Here is a 27,713-nt window from a genome sequence, read left to right as displayed (position 1 = left end):
AGAAATGGCAAATAGAGTTTAATCTAGATAAGTGTGAGGTCTTGCATTTTGGAAAGTCAAATCAAGATAGGAGTTTCATGGTGAATGGTAGGGCCTTAAGGAGTGCCATGGAACAGAGGGACGTTGGAGTTCTGGTGCATGGTTCTCTGAAAGCAGAGTCCCAGGTAGACAGGGCAGTGATAAAGGCTTTTGGCACACTGGCCCTCATCAGTCAGGGCATTGAGTATCGAAATTGGGAAGTTATGTTACAGTTATACAGGACATTGGTGAGGCCACACTTGGAGTATTGTGTTCAGTTTTGGTCACCTTGCTATAGGAAGGATGTTATTAAACGGGAAAGAGTGCAGAAGAAATTTACAAGGATGTTGCCAGGACTCAATCGTCTGAGTTATAGGGAGAGGTTGGACAAAAAAGGACTCTTTTCTTTCGAGTGTAGGAGACTGAGGGGATTCTTATAGAAGTGTATAAGATCATGAGAGGTACAGCCAGGGTGTATGCACTCAGTCTTTTTCCCAGGGTTGGGAATTGAGGACTAGAGGGCATCAGTTTAAGGTCAGAGAGGAAAGAATAAAAGGGAACCTGAGGGGCAACTTTTTTACACAGAGCTGCCGGTGGAAGTGGTTGAGGCAGGTACATTAACAACATTTAAAAGGCATTTGGACAAATACATGGATAGGAAAGGAGTAGAAGGATATGGGCCAAGTGCAGGGGAATGGGGTTAGTGTGGACAGACATTTTGGTCGGCATGGACCAGTTTGGGCCGAAGGGCCTGTCTCTGTGCTGACTCTCCGACTCCATGACCCTATGCTGGTTAGTATTTGTTGTGGCTAAGTCTGCCAGAACTATTTGATACATTTTGACTAGATTCACTGCATCATTCCTTCATATCCCTTCCTGCATGCTGGCTTAGTGGTTAGCACTGCTGCCTCACAGTATCAGGGACCCAGGTTCGATTCCAATCTCAGGTGACCGTCTGTGTGGGTTTCCTCCCATAGTCCAAGGGCATTCAGGTTCAGTAGATTGACCATGCGAAATTGCTTCCCAGTGTCTAAGGATATGCAGGCCAGTTAGCTGGAGGAGCCAAGGGAAGTTCAGGGATTTGGTTGGGGGGGGGGGGGCTTGTTGGACAGCTCTTTGGAGGTTTGGTGCAAGACTTGATGGACTGAATGGCCTCTTTCGGTACTGTAGCGATTCTATGTTATGTATCATTGCTATGAAGTGGGAAATGATGCCCAGTGGATGTATTCAGGAGAAGAGAGACTAGGTCTTGATAAACAGGGTAAGTTAATTACATAGTACTTAATAGCTAGTTACAGTTCACTATGTCACATGTAAGTCCTTTGTAAGCTCTTAGGTAATATTTGAGGGTAAGTATGCAAGACTGTTAGCACGTATTTCAGAACTTAGTTAACTGCTTCAAGGAGTCGGTCTAAGTGTTCTGATGGGTGGAGCTCATCTCCTGAGCTCAGTTAACCCTTTCAGGTACCAACTGCGCCCTACTATGCTGGTTACCTCTCAGAAACGAGTCAAGGAATTTTGTTTTAGTGGAAAAAGAGGTAATGGGGTGATTACGTTCCATTACACAGCCCAACTGCATTGGTTCATGGAAAGTTTCACGTTGGTGATTTTGCAGATGGGGTTTAATGGAAGCTTGAATTGTGACTTGTAACCAGTGCAATTCTGAATGCAAATCCTTGATTGAGTCTGAAATAGAAATCGTACTCGAATATTTAAACATTGAAGAGCACTGTAAACACCAAAGTACTTTTTATTAAGGGTCAAGGCGTTGTTGGAGGATCAGGGGAATAAATGGGCTGAGGAGTGGCTGATGCAGCTTAAATTAGATGAATGTGAGGTGCTGCATTTTGGAAAGGCAAATCAGGGCAGGATTTATACACTTCATAGTAAGGGAGTGTTGCCAAACAAACAGACCGTGGGGTTTAGATTCATAGTTCCTTGACAGTGGAGTCACTGGTAGACAGGATAATGAAGAAGGTATTGGTGCGCTTGTCAGTGCATTGAGTGTAGGTGTTCAGGTATTATGTGATGGCTGTACAAGACCATGGTTAGGCCACTTTTGGGATACTGTGTTCAATTCTGCTCTCCCTGCTATAGGAAAGATTCTGTCAAACTTGAAAGGGTTCAAGAAGAGCTATAGGGAGAGCTACAGGAAGAGGCTGAATAGGCTGGGGCTACTTTCCGTGGAGCATTGGGGGCGGAGGGGTGACCTTATAGAGCTTTATAAAATCATGAGGGGTATGGTTAAGGTGAATAGCCAATGTCTTTTTCCCAGGGTGGAGGAGTCCAAAACTAGAAGGTATAGGTTTATGGTGAGAGGGGAAAGATATAAAAGGGACCTAAGGGGCAGCTTTTTCATGCAGGGGGCGGTGCGTGTATGGAATGAGCTGTCAGAGGAAGTGGTTGAGGTGGTACAATTACAACATTTAAAAGATGCCTGGATGGGTATGTGAATAGGAAGGGCTTAGAGGGATATGGGCCAAGTGCTGGCAAATGGGACTAGATTAGGTTAGGATATCTGGTTAGCATGGAGGAGTTGGACCGCAGGGTCTGTTTCTGTGCTGCACATCTCTATGACTTTATGACTCTCTCAGGGGTGTCAGAGTGTCAGAGGTGTTTGGCAGGTTGGAAAGGGTAGAGTATCGGGGGGGGAGATGGATGGTCAAGGGAGAGTTGAACTTTCAGAGGTCTTGTAGGGGGTGATCTGCAATCAACTGTTCATAAATGTACAAGAAATCTGGCATTAAGAGTCTAATGCTGACCATGAATCCATTGCCGAATGTCAGAAAAGCCCATCTGGTTCACTAATGTTCTTTCGGGAAGGAAGCTGCCATCCTTACCCGGTCTGGCCTCTGTGTGACTCCGGACCCACAGTAATGTGGTTGACTCAAAGTCTGTGCGAAGATTTGTAGCTCGGGTGCTCGTTGTGGTTGTGTTCGCCGAGCTGGGAATTTGTGTTGCAGACGTTTCGTCTCCTGTCTAGGTGACATCCTCAGTGCTTGGGAGCCTCCTGTGAAGCGCTTCTGTGATCTTTCCTCTGGCATTCTGCACTTCACAGGAGGCTCCCAAGCACTGAGGATGTCACCTAGACAGGGGACGAAACGTCTGCAACACAAATTCCCAGCTCGGCGAACAGAACCACAACAATGTGGTTGACTCCTAACTGCCCTCTGGGCAATCAGGGACGGACAATAAATGCTGGGCCTGGCCATTGACACCCTCATCCCCGTGAATGAATAAAATGACATGACACCCCTCTACAGCAGTTGGGACTTGAACCCCAGGTCTACTAGCTAAGAGGTAGGGACTGTGACATTGTGCCAAGTTTGCTCAATGCCAGGTTGAACTTAAATACATTCAGCTGCCATGGTGGGATATGAACCGTTGACACAGACAACTAGCCTGGACTCGAGACTTGTGTGAATCCATTCAATGACTATTGTCTCCCAAACAGTATCACATGATCTTTCATGCCTTAAGAGAATGAAAAATCCTCAATAGTAACAAAAGGTACTATGTAGTAAATATGGGATCATCTGTACCAGAGAATCATAACTCGTGCCAATCTGATAACAAAAACAAATCTTGACAAGTTCTTGATGTGTTCCTTTCTGAACCCCATCAATACATTGAGACAATTGCAGGAACAGGCTTGGGTTGGGTTAGCGTGACCTGAGCTTGCCCGCTGATTTACTTGTGGAGAAAATTAGCTGTCAAGTGGTTTTTGATTTTTAAATGACAGTTTCACTGTGTTCTGTGGCCTGATGACAGAATCAGCTCAAGGAAAATGTTGCCAATTCCTTCTCAAAGGTAAACAGAGCTGTGCATGTGTCCCTTTTCAATCCTCAAATATACCTCCCTCCTTCCTCGCGATGTGGAAATCAAACTGTGTTGTTGCTAGCCCTTTGCAACTCGTGTTATCTCTCAGGACAGAAAGAGGCCATTCATCCCATTGTATCTGTGCTGGCTCCTACTAGCCCCTTCTCCCTGCTCATGCAATTACAAGCGCTATCCCGATCCCTTTTTGGTAGCTCCTCTTGAATTTGTTTTTTATTTGTTTCTTTAAGGGATCCTTTACAGCCCCGGCAGCCATAAAATAAACTCTCCACATTTTGTTTCAACCCTGGTTGGATCACAGCTCGAACCTCCACGCTCGCCTCCAGACCAAGGGCCCTTTAAACAAAGGCTTTGCTCTGATTGGGAGTCAAACCTGTGGAGGTTGAGGCAATTCAGCCCATCTGGTCTCTGCTGGGCTCATCGGGCTAACTGTTCGGAGAAAAGGCTTGGAGGTATTGCTGACGCTGAGGGGAGGTGGGGTGGAGGGGAGAGTCTAGAGTTCAGAGTGAAACTCCATAGGGACAGATGCCCTAATTTGGGATGATTTTCCTAATAGCCGTTTAAATGTTCAGCCTGCTTCCCAGAGACCAGCTGGAAGGCAGTGGCCTAGAGGCATTATCCCTCGGCTGCTAATCCATAGCCCCTGGGTCCCTGACTTCAAATCCTCTCCAAGACAGATAGTGGAATTTGAATTCAGTAAAAGTCTGGAATTAAGAGTCCTAGTGGTGACTGTGAAGCTATTGTTGTGGGGAAAACCCCCCACTTAGATGGGAGCAATGGTGCACCAATATCATCGCTGGGCTATTAAGGAGGGCCTGGCTCAAAGGTCCACCATAAAGAATCTGGAGTTGATGGTCAATGGACAACCATTGTCCGAAATGTTGAGCTGCTTTGCGCATGTGCTTTATTTGTTGTTAACCTGCTATGTGACTCACCAGGTAGGTAGCAAGCTCAGGTCACGTCAACCCAACCTCAGTCTGTTCCTGTAATTGTCTGAATGTATTGATGCGATTGACTCCCGCTCGCCCTCTGGGCAATTAGGGATGGGCGATCAAGCTGACCAGTGACTACCTCATCCCGTGAATGAATAAATTAATAGGAGTTAGGTTGCAATTGGGTGCCATTTGTGGGCTTTCAGGGTAGCCAGTCCCTCATTGAGAGTCTACTCTGCAGGACGGCAGCCATTAGGCTAGGCCAGAGAGGCTCCTACAGTCTTTCCACACCGGTGGGCTGGGCACCTCTCGGGCCTTCCTTCATTAAAGGCGTTCTGGTGAACCATGGGGCTGGCCTCCCTCCTGGTGTGGTGGGACTGACCGGCTCTTCCAATGTTGCGGGCCTTCCCGTCAGGCCTCTGGTAGGACAATCAGAGATGGCTAAAGTCACAGGCACTCAATCCCGAGGGCGCTGCATGTAAAGTTGTTGGGCCCTGATGACAAAATCACACCCCACAACCCAACACAACTCCTGTTGTCGCCCCTAATGAAGAGCTTATGCCCGAAACGTCGACTCTCCTGCTCCTCGGATGTTGCCTGACCGGCTGTGCTTTTCCAGCATCACAACCTTTTGACTCTGACCTCCAGCATCTGCAGGGCTCACTAGTTGATTACAACTCCCATAGGTAAATTCCTCTAATTCCTCCAGCTGTGTGGTTGGCCAGGATTAATGTCCCTGTTTATGCAGAGATATACTTCAGACATTAAATTTGTAAAAGTATAGTGCAAAACAATTAGCCTTGAAAATGACAGAAAGTGCAATAAAATTCATAGGTATCGTCCGCTCTGAGATGCCTCAATGCAAGTTCAACAGTCCTGATGCTTACAATATCTATCCTTCCTTACTGGAACTGAAATGTGCTTTCTCTCTACAGACCTGCTGTGTTTCTCCAGCAATTTTTCGATACAGAACGCATATGTGCCTAAGTATTAGCCAGTACACCTAAAGGTTTTCCGCCTTTCCCACTGGGAATGTTAGAAAGCTGAAGAACCATCAGTGTTTCCCAGGTAAACACTATCTATTGGCTCAGAGCCAAAAAAGGAATTATAAAACAACTTGTCACATTGCTACATCTTAAATTGCTTCTCAGACAACGGCTTTCTGTTCAGGAACAGTGGCTGTTGTTGTACAGGCCCATATCGCAAAAGCATGCTTTGTTTCATGCACTTTGATTGGTAAGTGTTAACCCACCAACAAGCTGCATTGATGTAGCACCTTCAATGTAGAAAAATGGCCGGGGGTGGTGGTCGAAAAAAGGAAAGGTTCAAAGGGGTGAGGAAGTAGACTTTAAGGAGAGTTTTCAATCTTCAAGGTATGAAGGGGAAACAGTTAGTTTGGACAGAGAGAAACTATTCCACCTTTTTGGGGAGTCTAGAGCGAGAAGGAAAGGGATTAGGACTAATCATCAAAAGATTAGTAATCATAGAGTTATACAGCACAGAAACAGACCCTTCGGTCCATCCAGTCCATGCCGACCATAATCCCAAGATAAACTAGTCCCATTTGCCTGCACTTGGCCCATATCCCTCCAAACCTTAATTATTTATGTATTTATCTAAATGTCTTTTAACTGTACTCCCATCCACCACTTCCTCTGGAAGTTCATTCCACACATGAACCACTGTCTGTAAAAAAAATTGTCCCTCATGTCTTTTTAAAATCTTTCTCCTCTCACCTTAGTGAGCTCAGTGGTTAGCACAGCTGCCTCAGAGTACCAGGGACCCGGGTTCAGTTCCAGCCTGAGGCAACTGTCTGGGTGGAGTTTGCACATTCTCCCGTGTCTGTGTGGGTTTCCTCTGGGTGCTTCGGTTTCCTCCCACCGTCCAAAGATGTGCAGGCCATGTGAATTGGCCATGCTAAATTGCCCATAGCGCTAGGTGCAGAGGGGAATGGATATGGGTGGATTACTCTCTGGAGGGTCAGTGTGGACTGGTTGGGTCAAAAGACCTGTTTCCACATTGTAGTGAATCTCGTCTAATCTTAATGTTTGCACATGATGCTTTTGCAAACAGTAAAAATCTACAAGGCAAGCAAACAAGGAGAAAGAGACGACTGCAGATACTGGAGATTAGAGGCGAGAGTGTCTGGTGCTGGAAAAGTACAGCATCCAAGGAGCAGGAGGATCGACATTTTGGTCATAAGTCCTTCATCAAGGCAGGCAAACTAGACTCGGAATGTTAGCTTGCTCCCTCTCCGTGGATGCTGCCTGATCTGTTATGATCTCCAGCATTTGTTGCTCTTCTGAGGGTTGGTGTGAACTTGTTGGGCTGAAGGGCCTGTTTCCACACTATAGGGAATCAAATCTAATCATATGCCCCCCTGGTTCTGACTGTCCCCACCCTACAGCAAAGACACCTGCCACTCACCTCATCTATGTCCCTCATGGTTTTATAAACCTCTGTAAGGTGACCCCTCAAGCTCCTACACTCCAGTGAAAAAAGTCCCAGCCAATCAGAGTGGAAATAGGAGATCAGGGAAGCGTACAAATTTTGATAGCAGTTTAGAACTTTCTTCCACATGCTCGGATCAATTTTACATCTGCCATTTTGGGGGGAAATTGGGTATAGTTACAATGTTTAAAAGGCATTTGGATAAGTGCGTGAATAAGGAATGTTTGGAGGGATATGGACCAGGAGCGGGCAGGTGGGACTAATCTAGTTTGGGATTATGGTCGGCATGGACTGGTTGGGCTGAAGGGTCTGTTTCCCTGCTGTTTGACTCTCTGACCACAAATCTTCTGATGATTGTTAACCAACATTATTAAAGGGTTATGGGCAAAGGGAGCTAGATGGCACTGGGCTACAGAGGAGTCAGGATCTTATTGAATGGTGGAATGGGGCCCACACTGAATCCTATGAAGTACTGAAGCAGAATGGAGAGGTGAAAGGACAGAGAGGCAGCCAAGTGTCGGTCCAGACACACAACGAACATTGATAGTTAGAGAGAACCAGTTCAGCATTCGAGTGACGTAACCCATTTACGAGATGACATACACACACACAGGGATTTGCTCTCTGCAGATAAAAAGGATATACCAAATCTTGCACCTTTCCAGAATTACCCAGGATGCCTATAATTCCCTGTCACTTTCTCTGTGGCATCCTCTAAGCCAATCAGAGTCGACCTGCTAACCAATCAGCACCCTTCTTCTCCTGTGTTATAGGTTTTTGTGATTGTTTGAAAATTAGCATTCTTGCATTTGTCCTGATGAGTATGAGATGGAAGCGCTGCAGTTACACGGGTGGCTCAGTGATTAGCACTGCAGCCTCACAGCGCCGGGGACCCAGGTTTGATTCCAGCCACGGGCGACTGTCTGTGTGGAGTTTGCACATTCTCTCCGTGTCTGCGTGGGTTTCCTCCCTCATTTAAAAGATGTGCAGGTTAGGGTGGATTGGCCATCCTAAATTGCCCATAGTGTCCAGGGGTATGCAGACTGGATGGATTAGCCAGGGGAAATGCAGGATTATGGGAATAGGGTAGGGAATTGGGTCTGGGTGGGAAGCTCTCTGGAGATCGGTGCAGATTAGATGGGCTGAATGGCCTGCGTCCACACTGTAGGGATTCAAAGATAACATCAGGCTGCTTTACTTTAAATCAGTTCGCTAGTTCACCAAGCACGGGTTTGTCATAATCATCAAATGAATGCCCCTTAAGAGAAAGGACACACTAGGCTGGTCCATGTGCAACTCTGCATGGTGGGCACCCCTCTGCCAGAGGGTGGTTAATAAAATGCACCTCACTTTTGCCACACATGATAAGAGAAACAGCCTACGCCTCCTTTCAACTCACGGGGGTGTGCCTGGGCAAAGTCATACCTGCTTTGCCAAGTTGGCACCTGGTTACAATATTTTTCATGCAAGATGATCAATAGTGAGTCCCAACTGGGGCGTTATACACTGACAGTGGAATTCATCTTGTGAGTCACAAAAGACCACTTCAGTTCCATATTTGACAATTAATAGCTGTCAGGAGATTCTGAATAGATGGGTGGAGTCAGCAACATGGCAATACTGTAACTGAATAAGTTAATTGCGCTCGTAAATCATGCAAACTTGAATAATTTATGGTCTAGATCCCTGCGATTGAACAATGTCACTGTATTCACTGCCAACTATTTATTGTTCTTGTAGCATACAATCCTTTCTTTAGCCCTCACTGAGTGGGCGAATATGTGTGCGCCAGACAGCAAGATATATTGAAAGGGGGAAAACAATGATCCTACTGAGATAGAGGCAGCACAAACTTGCCAACTACTTCTGTGAAGTCCTCCATCTTGGTCCTTGTGCAGATGTCCGTAAGGCCTCATTGTTGTCTTCGTAGGTGAGGCCTACTGGGAGAGGCCTCTCCGACAATTAGCGTCAAATTGAGGAAACCCAAAGGCCAGATTATCGAATTCCACCCAGGTGGGGCGCAGAGCAGGAGGTGACATGCAAAGTTCCAGGGGATTATTGTGTGAGGAAAGAAAGGCCTGAGGGTGTTCCCAGTGTTTGGAAGATCTGGGAAGCAATCAGTTCGAGACGCAAACGGTTTAATAAGCCTTTGCTTACTCATTCTTGAGATGCTGTCTCTGTATTTAAGTGCTCTCCCCTTGAGGAGCTGCTGGGCAAATTTTGCAGTTCATGTCATGTTGGTCAACCCACATTGCTGTGAGGGAGGGAGTGCCAGGATGTTTGGCTCAGAGTTGATGAAGGAATTGCTATAGTGTAGAAGGATGCCATTCGGCCCATCATGACAGCACTGGCTGGCTCTCTGAATTCACTTATTACTTAGGGCCCTTTCACTGTAACCCCACACATCATTGCTATTCAAACAGTCATCCGATGACCTCTCCAATGCCTCGGCTATCCTGTGAAATGTCTCGTAACAGAGCGAGAGATACCTTTAAGGGGTATCCTCATGACATTATCACTGAATTCTGGAGTTGAATTCTTCACTGTTGCACTCATCCAGTCACCAGTACTCTGTCATTTAGCTTGCAGCTTTGCTGGGATCAGGAAGAGGGCCATTGCTGTTAAATACCCAGCTCTCGGCCACGGGGTGCAGAAATGGATAGGAACATTAGGGAAGAGTTTCAAAAAGCAGGGAATTTGAAGCAGAAAGAGAAAATTGTGGAAATAAATCAAGGGTCAGTCAGCAGTGACGAAGATGGAAGGTAGGGATAGCACAGTGGTTCAGTGGTTAGCACTGTTGCTTCACAATACCAGGGCCACAGGTTCGATTCCAGCCTCGGGCAGCTGCCTGTGTGGAGTTTGCACATTCTTCCTGTGTCTGTGTGGTTTTCCTCTGTGTTCTCAGGTTTCCTCCCATAGTCCAAAGATGTGCGAGTTAGGGTGGATTGGCCATGCTAAATTGCCCATGGTGTTGGGTGCATGAGTCAGAGGGGAATGGGTCTGGGTGGGTTACTCTTCGCAGGGTCGGTGTGGATTGGTTGGGCCGAAGGGCCTGTTTGCACACTGTAGGGAATCTAAACTTAACATTTGCGTGTGATACTTTTGCAAACAGTAAAAATCTACAAAGCAAGCAAACGAGGAGAAAGAGAGGACTGCAGGTGCTGGAGATCAGAGTCGAGAGTGTGTGGTGCTGGAAAAGCACAGCATCCACGGAGCAGGAGGAGCGACATTTTGGGCATAAGTCCTTCTTCAAGGCAGGCAAACTAGACTTGGAATGTTAGCTTGCTCTCTCTCCTGATCCGCTGGGATCTCCAGCATTTGTTGTTCCCAACTCCTTAGTGACATTGACAGCAAAGGTGTGTGGGTTACTTACAGGAGATGTTTCTCCCTGAGTCAGGGAGCCCTGGATTTTCTTCAACCCCTGTCGTCCATGCTATCCCTGTGCGGAATTGGGTAGGTAGGTCTGCAATTTTGACTGAATGCCAGTAAGGAAATGTCAATTTATGTTCAACTCAGCCAGTGCTCTTGGAGAAACCTCAGCAAGTTGCGACAGTGCACCTCATCCAAGGTACGCAGTAGAGTTGCAAGGTTCCAGGCTGATGTCGGAGGCAGAATGCTGATATCCAGGGTAAACCCAGCAGACCGGGGAAGGTCAGAATAAAAGCTGTACCACACTATTCCTTAAAAGCATCACCCAACATAGTTCATCCATTGCAGTTTGTAAGTTCCAATTGTCTCTTTCCAGGGCTTAGAATCATCAAGATTTATAGCACAGAAATAGACCCTTCAGTCCACTCATCCATGCCGACTAGATATCCCAATCTGATCTAATTCCATTTGCTAGCACTTGGCCCATATCCCTTCCTATTCATATACCCATCCAGATGCCTTTTCAATGCTGTCATTGTACCAGCCTCCACCACTTCCTCTGGAAGCTCATTCCATACATGCACCACCCTCTGCGTGAAAAAGTTGCCCCGGAGGTCCTTTTTCAATCTTGCCCCTCTCACCTTAAACCCATGCCCCCTAGTTTTAGATTCCCCCATGAGAAGAAAAAGACCTTGGTTGATAAGTTCGCAGATGACACCAAAATTAGAGGTGTACTGGACAGCCAAGCAGGTTACCTCAGAGTACAATGGGGATGGATGGAGTTTAATTTAGATAAAGATGAGGTGCTGAATTTTGGAAAGGCAAATCAGGGCAGGATGTATGCACTTATTGATAAGGTCCTGGGGACATCTTGTAGAAAGCAGTATCTTCTGCCTGGGTGGGCTCCTTCTAACTTTAGAGATTTTTGTCCCCTTATTGTTTACCCCACTATAAAAAGGAAATGATTTCATTGCATTTAAGCAAGAAATGGACATTTAGTTAGACATAAATAATATGCAAAGGGGGGTAAAACAGGATTGTGGTTCTTGGCGATGATGCTTCATTGAAGAGATAGTGCAGACTTGGATGGGCTGAATGATCTCCTTCTGTGCTGTAAGACTCCCATGCCTCTGCAGGCCACGCTATCCAAACCATATAACTGTGTCACCTTACAGCAAGTAAGTGACTGCACCTACTCCTGACTCCACTACTGCCATTGGAGCACTGAAGATTAAGGGGTGAGTGAAGACCAATTGAGGAGTCAATAGGCTGGAGAGAGAACGAGAAGCTCTCCTCTCCAACAGGAGATCCCTGATTGAGAGGGAGTAACCTGAAAATTACAGCTGTTCAGGGGTGATGCTAGGAAAGTCATCTTCGCATGAAGGGGATTGAAGATTTGGAAGTGTCACCTCCCCCCCCCCCCAAAAGCAATTCAAAATCTCAAAACTGAGAGTGACGGACGTTTGTTGGACAGGGGTACTTATTGGTGAGTTAGAATCCTTTCTGGTGATGTGGGTCCAGGATAAGACCCATGATGGGACGATGGAATTAAGAGAGAGATCAGTATAATTGAATGGTGGAGCAGGGTCAAAGGGCTGAATAGCCTCCTTCCACTCATGTTTTATAATTGCGATTCAGATGTCAGAACTATAAGACTGATAGCTCCACACCTGTGCACACAATGCCTCGAACTCAGATGCAAATACTTGAACTCTTCAATCATTGGTTACCGACACCGCAGACCTGCCAGTCCCATTGATACCCATTGGTTGATGGATTGGTGACTTGCATTTATTTTTCAATCCTCAATGTCTCATTCTGTGAAAAAGCATTCTCTCTCCTTTACCTGGACCACAGCAGGCGCGTCAATTCTTAATTTGTCTATGAAAATGGTTTTAGATCTTCAAAATGATTTCACTTTTTTAATCTTCATTTGAATGCATGATTAAAGTTTGAGGTCCTGGTACTGGGAGTGTTATTAGCGACTTGAGTTTCATTTGACCAAGTTTGCAAAAGTGAGTTTGGATTCTCAATTTAACATGAATGTAAAATATTCCAAACCATTTCTCTTGCGACATGGCAGGCAGAGGAAACTCGTGTCCATCCTTTTTTGAACTGAGATTGCGTGTCTTAACTGGACCCATGTCATCAGATAAGATGGTGAACTCACTCAAATGACACTAACTGGGTATTAATTTGTTATTGAATATCGTAAAAAGTTATTACTCCATGCCAGAAATTAAAAGTTACGCATTTTCATTGTATAAGAATTTAAAATATAGGCAGGTTTATTAGAAACATTCTACATGATGTAAACATTTTTTTATTCATTTATGGGATGTGGGCATTGTTGGCTGGGCCCAGCATTTATTGCCCCATCCCTAGTTACCCCTTGAGAAAATGAGGGTGAGCTGCCTTCTTGAACCACTACAGTCCATGTGCTGCAGGTAGATCCACAATGCCCTTAGGGAGGGAATTCCAGGATTTTGACCCAGCGACAGTGAAGAAACGGCGATGCATATCCAAGTTGGGATGGTGAGTGACTTGGAGCTGAACTTGCAGGGGGTGGTGTTCCCATATATCTGCTGTTCTTGTCCTTCTAGATGGAAGTGGTCGTGCGTTTGGAAGGTGCTGTCTGAGGATTGTTAGTGAATTTCGGCAGTGCATCTTGTAGATAGTACACACTGCTGCTACTGAGCGTCAGTGGTGGAGGGAGTGGATGCTTGTGGATGCGGTGCCAATCAAGCGGGCTGAGTTGTCCTGGCTGGTGTCGAGCTTCTTGAGTGTTGTTGGAGCTGCACCCATCCAGGGCAGGTATTCTATCACACTCCTGACTTGGACTGCGTTGATGGTGGATGGGGTTTGGGGAGACAGAAGGTGAGTTACTCCCCTCAGTATTCCTAGCCTCTGACCTGCTCTTGCAGCCACTGCATTTTTGTGGTGAGTCCAGTTGAGTTTCTGGTCAATGGTAATCTCCAGGATGTTGATGGTGGTGGATTAGAGAACCAGATGGGTTTTCCCAATGCTAGGTTCCCAGTCACCAGACTAGCAATTCCAGTTTTAATGAGCTTTAAATTAGGTTCTACCTGCTGTCATGGCGGGAGGTGAGTCTGTGTCCCTGAAACATCACCCAGGGAAATCCCCACTGCGCCAAATTGTTACAAGTTAACTTTAGTCTATGTGCTATGATTGCACAGCCTGCCACTATTGGAAACACATTTACTCATTTGAAATTCTTCTTTGCAATATTTCCTCAATGTGTCTACCAGTTACTTAATAAACATGGACACTTTGGAGAATCTGAAAACAAAATGGAGGCCACAATACTGAGTTGCTCTCAGAAGAACATTAAGATATGGTTGGCCACAACTGATTGCTGAATTGCTAGGTTTCTTTCATTTGGTTTCTTGCAAATTTAACGTTATTCTGTTGCATGGAAGAATATAAGGAAGGAATGGAACAGTCAACAAGTTCCAATAACAAGCAAGAGTTCCCACTGAGGGAAAATACTCAGGTACACGGAGTACAGAGAAAGATGTACAACATTCAAGATATACACAATCACCAAGGAGCTGAATACTTATACACTGAGTGTGGAGTAAGGACTTCACAGGCAGTGGTGGAACTGTATGTGTGCGACAGTATGACCTGGAAAGTGAGAGAGAAGCAACATGCACCATCTTGCCAGACCTGATCTACTCAGGATTGCAGGCATGTCAACAGAATGGACAGCGTTGGAATGTCCTAAACGTACCTTGGACAAGTTGAAGGGTAAACTAAGTCTTTTTCCAACACTGGGGGCACTGGGAAAAGGACTAACCCTAACTAGGAGAACATCTAACACAAACTGGGGGAAGATCGAACACAGACTGGGTGACGGTCTAACCCACACTGGGAGAAGGTCTAGCCCACACTGGGCGACGGTCTAACACACACTGGGAGAAGCTCTAATACACACCGGAAGCAGGTCTAACGCACACTGGGAGAAGGTCTAACACACACTAGAAGAAGGTCTAACACACACTGGGAGAAGGTCTAACCCACACTGGGAGAAGGTCTAGCCCACACTGGGCAACGGTCTAACACACACTGGGAGACAGTCTAACCCACAGTGGGAGAAGGCCTAACACACATTGGGAGAAGGTCTAACACACACTGGGAGAAGGTCTAACACACACTGGGTGAAGGTCTAACATACACTGGGAGAATGCCTAACTCATTCTGCGAGAAGCATTAACCTGCACTGGGAGAAGGTCTAACCCGTGTTGGGAGAAGGCCTAACCCACAGTGGGAGAAGGCCTAACACACATTGGGAGAAGGTCTAACCCACAGTGGGAGAAGGTCTAACACACACTGGGAGAAGGTTCAACACACACTGAGAGAAGCTCTAATACACACTGGGAGAAGGTCTAACACACATTGGGAGAAGGTCTAAACCGCATTGTCGAAGGTCTAACTCACAGTAGGATTGGATCGAACATACAGAGGGACAAGGTCTAGCACACACTGGGAGAAGCTCTAACACACATTGGGAGAAGGTCAAACCCACAGTGGGAGAAGGTCTAACACACACTGGGTGAAGGTCTAACATACACTGGGAGAATGCCTAACTCATTCTGCAAGAAGCACTAACCTGCACTGGAAGAAGGTCTAAAACACTGTGGAAAGGTCTAACCCACACTGGGAGAAGGTCTAACTCATACTGTGAGAAGCTCCAACACACACTGGGAGAAGGTCTAAACCACAGTGGGAGAAGGCCTAACACACACTGGTAGGAGGTCTAACACACACTGGAAGAAGGCCTAACACACACTGGTAGGAGGTCTAACACACACTGGGAGAAGTTCTAACCTGCACTGGGAGTAGGTCAAACACACAGAGGGAGAAAATCTAATACACACTGGGAGAAGGTCTAAACCGCACTGGGAGAAGGTGTAACACACCATGGATGAAGGATGAACACACACTGGAAGAACGTTGAACACAGACTGGGAGAAGGACGAACACACATTGGGAAATTGTCTAACACACACCCTGGGAGATGGAATAACACATAGAGGGAGAAGGTCTGACCCACACTAGGAGAAGGTCTGACCCACACTGGGAGAAGGTGTAACACACACTGGATGAAGGATGAACACAGACTGGGAAAAGCTCTAACACACACCAGAAGAAGTCTGACCCGCACTGGCACAACGTCTAACACATATTGGGAGAAGGTCTATCCCACACACCCTAGTAGACGCTCTGACACGCACAGGGAAAACTTCAAACACAGACTGGGAGAAGGTCGTAACCGCACTGGGGAAGGTCTAGCACACACTGGGAGAAGGTCTGACACACACTGGGAAGAAGGTCTAACCCGCACTGGGAGTAGGTCTAACACACACTGGGAGAAGGTCTAACACAGATTAGGAGAAGGTCTAACCCGCACTGCGAGGAGGTCTAACATATACTGGGAGAACATCAAGCACACACAGGAAGAAGGTTGAACACAGATTAGGAGAAGGTCTAACCCACACTGTGAGAAGCTCTAACACACACTGGTAGAAGGTCTAACACACACTGGGAGAAGGTCTAACCCGCACTGGGAGAAGGTCTAACCCGCACTGGGAGAAGGTCTAACACACCCTGGGAGAAGCTCTAACACACACTGGGAGAAGGTCTAACACACACTGGAAAGAAGGTCAAACCCGCACTGGGAGAAGGTGTCACACACAATGGATGAAGGATGAACACACACTGGGAGAATGTTGAACACACACAGGGAGAAGGACAAACACACACTGGGAAATAGTCTAACCCACACCCTGGGAACAGCTCTAACACACACTGGGAGAAGGAATAACACACAGTGGGAGAAGGTCTAACACACACTGGGAGAAGGAATAACACACAGTGGGAGAAGAACTAACACAGACGGTGAAAAGGTCTAACACACACTGGGAGAAGGTCTACTCCGCACTGTCTAACGTCTAACTCACACTGGGAGTAGATCGAACACACAGAGGGAACAAGGTCTAAAACTCACAGGGAGAAGGTCTAACACACCCTGGAAGAAGGACTAACACACACTGGGAGAAGCTATAATTCGCACAGGAAGAAGGTCTAACACGCACTGGGAGAAGGTCTAACACGCACTGGGAGAAGGTCTAACACACACTGGGAGAAGGTCTAACACACACTGGGAGAAGACGTCACACACAATGGATGAAGGATGAACACACACTGGGAAATGATCTAACACACCCTGGGAGAAGTTCTAACACACTGGGAGAAGGAATAACACAGACTGGGAAAAGGTCTACTACACACTGGGAGAAGGTCTACTCCGCACTGGGAGAGGCTCTAACACACACTGTGAGAAGGTCTAACACACACTGGGAAGAAGGTCTAACACACAGTGGGAGAAGGTCTAACACACACTGGGAGAAGGTCTAACACACACTGGGAGAAGGTCTACTCCGCGCTGGGAGAATGTCTAGCACACATTCTGGGAAGGACTAACCCGCATTGTGAGAAGGTCTAACACACATTGGGAGAAGCTCTAATACACACTTGGAAAAGGTCTAACATACACTGGGAGAAGGTCGTAACCGCACTGTCTAACGTCTAACTCACACTGGGAGTAGATCGAACACACAGAGGGACAAGGTCTAAAACTCACGGGGAGAAGGTCTAACACAGACTGGGAGAAGGTCTAACACACACTGGGAGAAGATCTAACACACACTGGAAAGAAGGTCAAACCTGCACTGGGAGAAGGCGTCACACACAATGGATGTAGGATGAACACACACTGGGAAATGGTCTAACACACACTGGGAGAAAGAATAACACACAGTGGGAGAAGGTCTAACACAGAATGGGAGAAGGAATAACACACACTGGGAGAAGGACTAACACAGATTGGGAAAGGTATATACACACTGGGGGAGGCTCTAACACACTGTGAGAATGTCTAACACACACTGGGAGAAGATCTAAGTCGCACTGTCGAACGTCTAACTCACACTGGGAGTTGACCGAACAGACAGAGGGACAAGGTCTAAAACTCACTGGGCGAAGGTCTAACACACACTGGGAGAAGGTGTCATACACAATGGATGAAGGATGAACACACACTGGGAAATGGTCTAACATACCCTGGGAGAAGCTCTAACACAACACTGGGAAATGGTCTAACATACCCTGGGAGAAGCTCTAACACACTGGGGGAAGGAATAACACAGTGGAAGAAAGACTAACACAGACTGGGAAAAGATCTAGCAGACACTGGGAGAAGGTCTAGCACACACTGGGAGAAAGTCTAACATACACTGGGAGAAGATCTAACCCACACTGCGAGATGGTCTAACACACAGTAGGAGAAGGTTTAACCCGCACTGGGAGAAGCTCTAACATGCACTGGGAGAAGGAATAACACACACTGGGAGAAGGAATAACACACATTGGGAGAAAGACTAACACAGACTGGGAAGAGGTCTAACACATACTGGGAGAATGTCATAACCATACAGGGAGAAGGTCTGCACCACATTGGGTGGTGGTCGAACACAAACTGGGAGAAGGTCTAACACACACTGGGAGAAGGTCTACTCCACACTGGGAGAATGTCTTGCACACATTCCGGGAAGGTCTAACCCGCGTTGTGAGGAGGTCTAACCCACACTGGGAGAAGGTCTGACACACTCTGGGAGAAGGTCTAACACACACTGGGAGAGACGGTCTAACACACACTGGGAGAAGGTCTACTCCGCACTGGGAGAATGTCTAGCACACATTCTGGGAAGGACTAACCCGCGTTGTGAGAAGGTCTAACACACATTGGGAGAAGCTCTAATACACACTTGGAAAAGGTCTAACACACACTGGGAGAAGGTCGTAACCGCATTGTCTAACGTCTAACTCACACTGGGAGTAGATCGAACACACAGAGGGACAAGGTCTAAAACTCACTGGGAGAAGGTCTAACACAGACTGGGAGAAGGTCTAACACACACTGGGAGAAGGTCTAACACACACTGGAAAGAAGGTCAAACCTGCACTGGGAGAAGGCGTCACACACAATGGATGTAGGATGAACACACACTGGGAAATGGTCTAACACACACTGGGAGAAGCTCTAACACACACTGGGAGAAAGAATAACACACAGTGGGAGAAGGTCTAACACAGACTGGGAGAAGGAATAACACACACTGGGAGAAGGTCTAACACAGATTGGGAAAGGTATATACACACTGGGGGAGGCTCTAACACACTGTGAGAATGTCTAACACACACTGGGAGAAGATCTAAGTTGCACTGTCGAACGTCTAACTCACACTGGGAGTTGACCGAACAGACAGAGGGACAAGGTCTAAAACTCACTGGGCGAAGGTCTAACACACACTGGGAGAGGCTCTAGCACACACTGTGAGAAGGTTGAACACACACTGGGAGAAGGTGTCATACACAATGGATGAAGGATGAACACACACTGGGAAATGGTCTAACACACCCTGGGAGAAGCTCTAACACACACTGGGGGAAGGAATAACACACAGTGGAAGAAAGACTAACACAGACTGGGAAAAGATCTAGCAGACACTGGGAGAAGGTCTAGCACACACTGGGAGAAGGTCTAACCTGCACTGGGAGAAGGTCAATTTCGCACTGGGAGAAGGCCTAACACACACTGGGAGAAAGTCTAACATACACTGGGAGAAGATCTAACCCACACTGCGAGATGGTCTAACACACACTAGGAGAAGGTTTAACCCGCACTGGGAGAAGCTCTAACATACACTGGGAGAAGGAATAACACACACTGGGAGAAGGAATAACACACATTGGGAGAAAGACTAACACAGACTGGGAAGAGGTCTAACACACACTGGGAGAATGTCATAACCATACAGGGAGAAGGTCTGCACCACATTGGGTGGTGGTCGAACACAAACTGGGAGAAGGTCTAACACACACTGGGAGAAGGTCTACTCCACACTGGGAGAATGTCTTGCACACATTCCGGGAAGGTCTAACCCGTGTTGTGAGGAGGTCTAACCCACACTGGGAGAAGGTCTGACACACTCTGGGAGAAGGTCTAACACACACTGGGAGACGGTCTAACACACATTGGGAGAAGGTCTACTCCGCACTGGGAGAATGTCTAGCACACATTCCGGGAAGGTCTAACCTGCATTGTGAGAAGGTCTAACACACACTGGGAGAAGGTCTAAACCACTCTGTCTAACGTCTAACTCACACTGGGAGTAGATCGAACACACAGAGGGACAAGGTCTAAAACTCACTGGGAGAAGGTCTAACACACACTGGGAGAAGGTCTAACACACACTGGGAGAAGCTCTTAACACACACTGGGAGAAGGTCTAACACACACTGGGAGAAGGTCTAACACACACTGGGAGAAGGTCTAACACACACTGGGGGAGTCTCTAACACACACTGGGGGAAGGTCTAACCTGCACTGGGAGAAGGTCTACCACACACACTGGGAGAACGTCTAACACACACTGGGGGAGTCTCTAACACACACTGGGAGAAGGTCTAACACACACTGAGAGATGGTCTAACACAGACTGGGACAAGGTCTAAAACTCATTGGGAGAAGGTCTAACACACACTGGGAGAACGTCTAACACACACTGGGAGAAGCTCTTAACACGCACTGGGAGAAGGTCTAACACACACTGGGAAGAAGGTCTAACCCGCACTGGGAGAAATTGTCACACACAATGGATGAATGATGAACACACACTGGGAGAATGTTGAACACAGACTGGGTGAAGATCTAAGTCACACTGTCAAACATCTAACTCACACTAGGAGTAGATCGAACACACAGATGGACCAGATCTATCATACACTGGGAGAAGGTCTAACCCTCACTGGGAGAATGTTTAACACACACTGGGAGATGGTCTAACCCACACTGCGAGAAGCTCTTACACACACTGGGCAAAGATTTAACACACTGGGAGGAGGTCAAACCCACACTGGGAGAAGGTCTATCACACCCTGGGAGAAGCTCTAACACACACTGGGAGAAGGAATAACACACAGTGGGGGAAGCTCTAACATACACTGGGAGAAGGTCTAACACAGACTGGGTGAAGGAATAACACACAGTGGGTGAAGGAATAACACACAGTGGGACAAGGACTAATACAGACTGGGAAAAGGTCTAATACACACTGGGAGAAGGCCTACTCCGCACTGTCGAACTTCTAACTCACACTAGGAGTAGATCGAACACACAGAGGGGCAAGGTCTAAAGCTCACTGGGAGGAGGTCTAAAACACACTGGGAGAAGGTCTAACACACACTGGGAAAACGGTCTAACCCGCATTGGGAGAAGGTGTCACACACAATGGATGAAGGATGAACACACACTGGGAAATGGTCTAACAAACCCTGGGAGAAGCTCTCACACACACTGGGGGAAGGAATAACACACAGTGTGAGAAGGTCTAACACACACTGGGTGAAGGAATAACACACACTGGGTGAAGGTCTAACACACACTGGGTGAAGGTCTAACCCACACTGGGAGAAGATCTAACCCACACTGGGAGAATCTCTAACACATATTGGGAGAAGGACTAACACACACTGGGAGAATGTCAAACACACACCAGGAGAAGGGCTAACCCGCACTGGGAGAAGGTCTAACACACATTCCGGGAAGGTCGAACCCGCATTGTGAGAAGGTCTACCACACACTGGGAGAAGGTCTAAACCGCACTGTCGAACGTCAAACTCACACGATGAGTAGATCGAACACACAGAGGGACAAGGTCTAAAACTCACTGGGAGAAGGTCTAACTCACACTGGGAGAGGCTCTAACACACACTGGGTGAAGGACTAACACACACTGGGTGAAGGACTAATGCACACTGGGAGAAGCTCTAACACACACAAAGAGAAGCTCTAACACACACTGGGAGAAGGTCTAACACACACTGGGAGAAGGTCTAACCCACACTGGGAGAAGGTCTAACACAGACTGTGAGAAGGTCTAACACACACTGGGAGAAGGTCTAATATGCACTGGGAGAAGATCAAACTCGCACTGGGAGAAGGTCTAACACACACTAGGAAATGGTCTAACACACGCTGGGAAGAAGGTCTAACCTACACTGGGTGTATGCGTCACACACAATGGATGAAGGATGAACACACACTGGGAGAATGTTGAACACAGACTGGGAGAAGGATGAACATACACTGGGAAATGGTCTAACACATCCTGGGAGAAGCTCTAACACACACTGAGAGAAGGAATAACACACAGTGTGAGAAGGTCTAACACACACTGGGAAAAGGTATATCCTGCAATGGGAGAAGGTCTAACATATACTGGGAGAAGGTCTAACACACACTGGGAAAAGGTATATCCCGCAATGGGAGAAGGTCTAACATATACTGGGAGAAGGTCTAATACACACTGGGAAAGGTATATCCTGCAATGGGAGAAGGTCTAACATATACTGGGAGAAGGTCTAACACACACTGGGAAAAGGTATATCCCGCAATGGGAGAAGGTCTAACATATACTGGGAGAAGGTCTAACACACACTGGGAGAGGCTCAAACACATACTGGGAGAGACTCGAACACACACTGGGAGAAGGTCTAAACCGCACTGTCAAACGTCTAACTCACACTTGGAGTAGATCGAACACACAGAGGGACGAGGTCTAAAACTCACAGGGAGAAGGTCTAACACACACTGGGAGAAGGTCTAACACACACTGGGAGAAGGTCGTAACCGTACTGGGAGAAGGTCTAACACACACATTGGAAGAAGGACTAACACACACTGGGAGAAGCTATAATCAGCACTGGAAGAAGGTCTAACATAGATTGGGGGAAGGTCTAACCCACACTGGGAGAAGATCTAACACACACTGGGTGAAGGTCTAACACACACCGGGAGAAGATCTAACCCGCACTGGGTGAAGGCCAAACTCACACTGGGAGAAGGTCTAACACACACTGGGAGATGGTCTAACACACACTGGCAGATGGTCTAACACACAGTGGGAGATGGTCTAACACACAGTGGGAGATGGTCTAACACACAGTGGGAAGAAGGCCTAACCCACACTGGGAGAAAGCGTCAAACACAATGGATGAAGGATGAACACACACTGGAAGAATGTTGAACACAGACTGGGAGAAGGACGAACACACAGTGGCAGAAGGTCTACTCTGCACTGGAAGAATATCTAGCACACATTCTGGGAACATCTATCCCGCATTGTGAGAAGGTCTTACCTGCACTGGGAGAAGGTCTAGCACACATTCCGGGAAGGTCTAACCCGAGTTGTGAGAAGGTCTAAAACACACTGGGAGAAGCTCTAACATACACCGGGAGAATGTCTAACACACACTGGGGGAAGGTCTAAACCGCACTGTTGAACGTCTAACTCACACTAGGAGTAGATCGAACACACAGAGGGACGAGGTCTAAAACTCACTGGGAGAAGGTCTAACGCACACTGGGAGAAGGTCTAACGCACACTGGGAGAAGGTCTAACGCACACTGGGTGAAGTTCTAACACACATTGGGAGAACGTCAAACACACACTGGGAGAAGTTCGTAACCGTACTGGGAGAAGGTCGAACACACACTGGGAGAAGCTATAATCCGCATGGGAAGAAGATCTAACACAGATTGGGAGAAGGTCTAACCCACACTGAGAGAAGCTCTCACACACATTGGGGGAAGGTCTAACATACACTGGGAGAAGGTCTAACCCGCACTGGGAGAAGGTCAAACTTGCACTGGGAGAGGGTCTAGCACACTCTGGGAGAAGGTCTAACCAGCACTGGGAGAAAGTGTCACACACAATAGATGAATGATGAACACACACTGGTAGAATGTTGAACATAGACTGGGAGAAAGACAAACACACCCTGGGAGAAGCTCTAACACACACCGGAAGAAGGAATAACCCACAGTGGGAGAAGGTCTAACACAGACTGGGAGAAGGTCTAATACACACTGGGTGAAGGAATAACACACACTGGGAGAAGGAATAGCAAATAGTGGGAGAAGGACTAACACAGACTGAGAAGAGGTCTAACAGTCGCTGGGAGAAGGTCTAACCGACACTAGTAGAAGGTCAAGCACACATTCCGGGAAGGTCAAACCTGCGTTGTGAGATGGTCTAAAACACACTGGGAGAAACTCTAACACACACTGGGAGAAGGTACAATCCGCACTGGAAGAAGGTCTAACACAGTCTGGGAGAAGGTCTAACACACACTGAGAGAAACTCTAACACGCAATGGGAGAAGGTCAAACCTGCACTGTGAGAACGTCAAACACACACTGGGAGAAGGTCATAACTGTACTGGGAGAAGCTATAATCCGCATTGGAAGAAGGTCTAACAGAGATTGAGAGAAGGTCTAACATCCACTGGGAGAAGTTCTAAACCACATTGTCTAACGTTGAACTCACACTAGGAGTAGATCGAACACACAGAGGGACAAGGTCTAAAACTCACTGGGAGAAGGTCTAACACACACTGGGAGAAGCTCTAACACACACTGGGAGAAGGCTAAACACACACTGGGAGAAGGTCTAACCCGCACTGGGAGAAGGTCAAACCCGCACTGGGAGAAAGTCTAACACACACTGGGAGAAGGTGTCACACACAATGGATGAAGGATGAACACACACTGGGAGAATGTTGAACACACACTGGGAGAAGGATGAACACACACTGGGAAATGGTCTAACCCACACCCTGGGAAAAGCTGTAACAAACACACACTGTGAGAAGGAATAACACACTGTGGGAGTAGGTCAAACACAGACTGGGAGAAGCTCTAATACTCACTGGGTGATGGTCGAACCCACTCTGGAAGAATGTCTAACACATACTGGGAGAAGGTCTAATCCGCACTGGGAGAAGGTCTAACACACTCTAGGTGATGGTCGAACCCACACTGAAAGAAGGTCTATCACACACTGGGCGGAGGTCTAACACACACTTTGATAAGGTCTAACCCGCACTGGGAGAATGTTTAACACACACTGGTAGATGGTCTAACCCGCACTTGGAGAAGGTCTAACCCACAATGGGAGAAGGTGTCACACACAATGGTTGAAGGATGAACACACACTGGGAGAATATTGAACAAAGACTGAGAGAAGGATGAACACACACTGGGAGAAGGTCTACTCCGCACTGCGAGAATGTCTAGCACACATTCTGGGAAGGTCTATCCCATTCTGTGAGAAGGAATAACACAGACTGGGAGAAGGTCTAATACTCACTGGGTGATGGTCGAACCCACTCTGGGAGAATGTCTAACACATACTGGGAGAACATCTAAGCCGCACTGGGAGAATGTCTAGCACACACTGCGAGAAGGTCTGACACACTGGGTGATGGTCGAATCCACACTGGGAGAACGTCTAAAATACACTAGAAGAATGTCTATCACACACTGGGAGAAGGTCTAACACACACTCTGATAAGGTCTAACCCGCACTGGGAGAAGGTCTATCACACACTGGGAGATGGTCTTACCCACACTGGGAGAAGCTCTTACACACATGGAGAAGATCTAACACACTGGGAAAAGGTCTAACCCAAACTGGGAGAAGCTCTTACATACACTGGGAGAAGGTCCAACACAGAGTGGGAGAAGGTCGAATGCACAGTGGGAGAAAGTCGAACACACACCGGATGAAGGATGAACACACACTGGAGAAGGTCTAACCCGCACTGGCACAAGGCCTAACACATATTGGGAGAAGGTCTATCCCGCACTGGGAAAAGTGTCTGACACACACTGGGAGAAGCTCTAATACACACTGGGAGAAGGACTAACATACACTGGGAGAAGGCATAATCCGCTTTGGAAGAAGGTCTAACACAGATTGGGAGAAGGTCAAACACACACTGGGAGAAGGTCTAAACCACACTGTTGAACGTCTAACTCACACTAGGAGTAGATCGAACACACAGAGGGACAAGGTCTAAAACTCACTTGGAGAAGGTCTAACACACACTGAGAAAAGGTCTAACACACACTGGGAGAAGGTCTAACACACAGTGGGAGAAGGTCTACTCCGCACTGGGAAAATGTCGAGCACACATTCTGAGAAGGTCTATCCCGATTTGTGAGAAGGTCTAACCCGCACTTGGAGAAGGTCTGACACACTCTGGGAGAGAATCTAACACACACCGGGAGAATGTCTAAAACACACCGGGAGAATGTCTAACACACACTGGGAGATGGTCTAACACACAAAGGGAGATGGTCTAACACACACTGGGAGAAGGTCTACACCGCAGTGGGAGAATGTCAAACACGCATTCCGGGAAGGTCTAACCTGTGTTGTGAGAAGGTCTAACACACACTGGGAGAAGCTCTAGTACACACTGAGAGAAGGTCTAAAACTCACTGGGAGAAGGTCTAACACACATTCTGGGAAGGTCTAACCCGTGTTGTGAGAAAGTCTAACCCGCACTGGGAGAAGGTCTAATACACACTGGGAGAAGGTCTAAACCGCACTGTGTAACGTCTAACTCACACTAGGAGTAGATCGAACACACAGAGGGACAAGGTCTAAAACTCACTGGGAGAAGGTCTAACACACACTGGGAGAAGGTCTAACACACATTGGGAAAGGCTATAACACACACTGAGAGAAGGTCTAATCCGCACTTGAAGAAGGTCTAAAACAGATTGGGTGAACATCAAACACACACTGGGAGAAGGTTTAACACACACTGGGAGAAGGTGTCACACACAATGGATGAAGGATGAACACAAACTGGGAGAATGTTGAACACACACTGGGAGAAGGACAAACACACACTGGGAGAAGGTCTAACACACACTGGGAGAAGGTCTAACACACACTCAGAGAAGGTCTAACATACTGGGAGAAGCTCTAACACACACTGGGAGAAGGTCTAACACACACTGGGAGAAGGTCTAACCCGCACTGGGAGAAGGTCTAACACGCACTGGGAGAAGGTCCAAAGCACACTGGGAAGAAGGTCTAACCCACACTGGGAGAAGGTGTCACACACAATGGATGAAGGACGAGCCCACACTGGGGAAATGGTCTAACTCACAGGCTGGGAGAAGCTCTATCTCACACTGTGAGTAGGAATAACACATGCTGGGTGATGGTTGAACCCATACTGTGAGAATATCTAACACACTCTTTGAGAAGGTCTAACCCGCATTGGGAGAAGGTTTAACACACATTGGGAGATGGTCTAAATCACACTGGGAGAAGCTCTTACACACACTGGGAGAAGATCTAACACACTGGAAGAAGGTCAAACCACACTGGGAGGAGGTCTAACCCACACTGGGAGAAGGTCTACCACAATCTGGGAGAAGGTCTGACCCACATGGGGAGAAGGTCTAACCCGCACAAGGAGAAGGTAAAACTCGCACTGGGAGAAGGTCTAACACACACTGGGAGAAGGTCTAACACACACCCTGGGAGAAGCTGTAACAAACACACATTGTGAGAAGGAATAACACACAGTGGGAGAAGGTCTAACACAGACTGGGAGAAGATCTAGTACTCACTGGGTGATGGTCGAACCCACTCTGGGAGAATGTCTACCACTTACTGGGAGAGGGTCTAACACACACTTCGATAAGGTCTAACCCGCACTGGGAGAAGGATGAACACACACTGGGCGAAGGTCGAACACACACTGGGAGAAGGTCTAACACACACTGGGAAGAAGGTCTAACCCACATTGGGAGAAGGTGTCACACACAATGGATGAAGGATGAACACACATTGGGAGATTGTTGAACACAGACTGGGAGAAGGTCTAGCACACACTGGGTGAAGGTCTAAACTGCACTGTCGAACGTCTAACTCATACTAGAAGTAGATCGAACACACAGAGGGGCAAGGTCTAAAACTCACTGGGAGAAGTTCTAATACAGACAGGGAGAAGGTCTAAAACACACATGGAGGTGGTCTAACACACACTGGGAGAAGGTCTACTTCGCACTGGGAGAAGGTCTTAACCGTACTGGGAGAAGGTCTAACACACACTGGGAGAAAGACTAACACACACTGGGAGAAGGTCTAACAC

Source organism: Chiloscyllium plagiosum, chromosome 8 (assembly GCF_004010195.1).
Source record: "Chiloscyllium plagiosum isolate BGI_BamShark_2017 chromosome 8, ASM401019v2, whole genome shotgun sequence".
In the NCBI taxonomy this organism is placed as follows: Eukaryota; Metazoa; Chordata; class Chondrichthyes; order Orectolobiformes; family Hemiscylliidae; genus Chiloscyllium; species Chiloscyllium plagiosum.
This window is presented reverse-complemented; position numbering follows the sequence as displayed.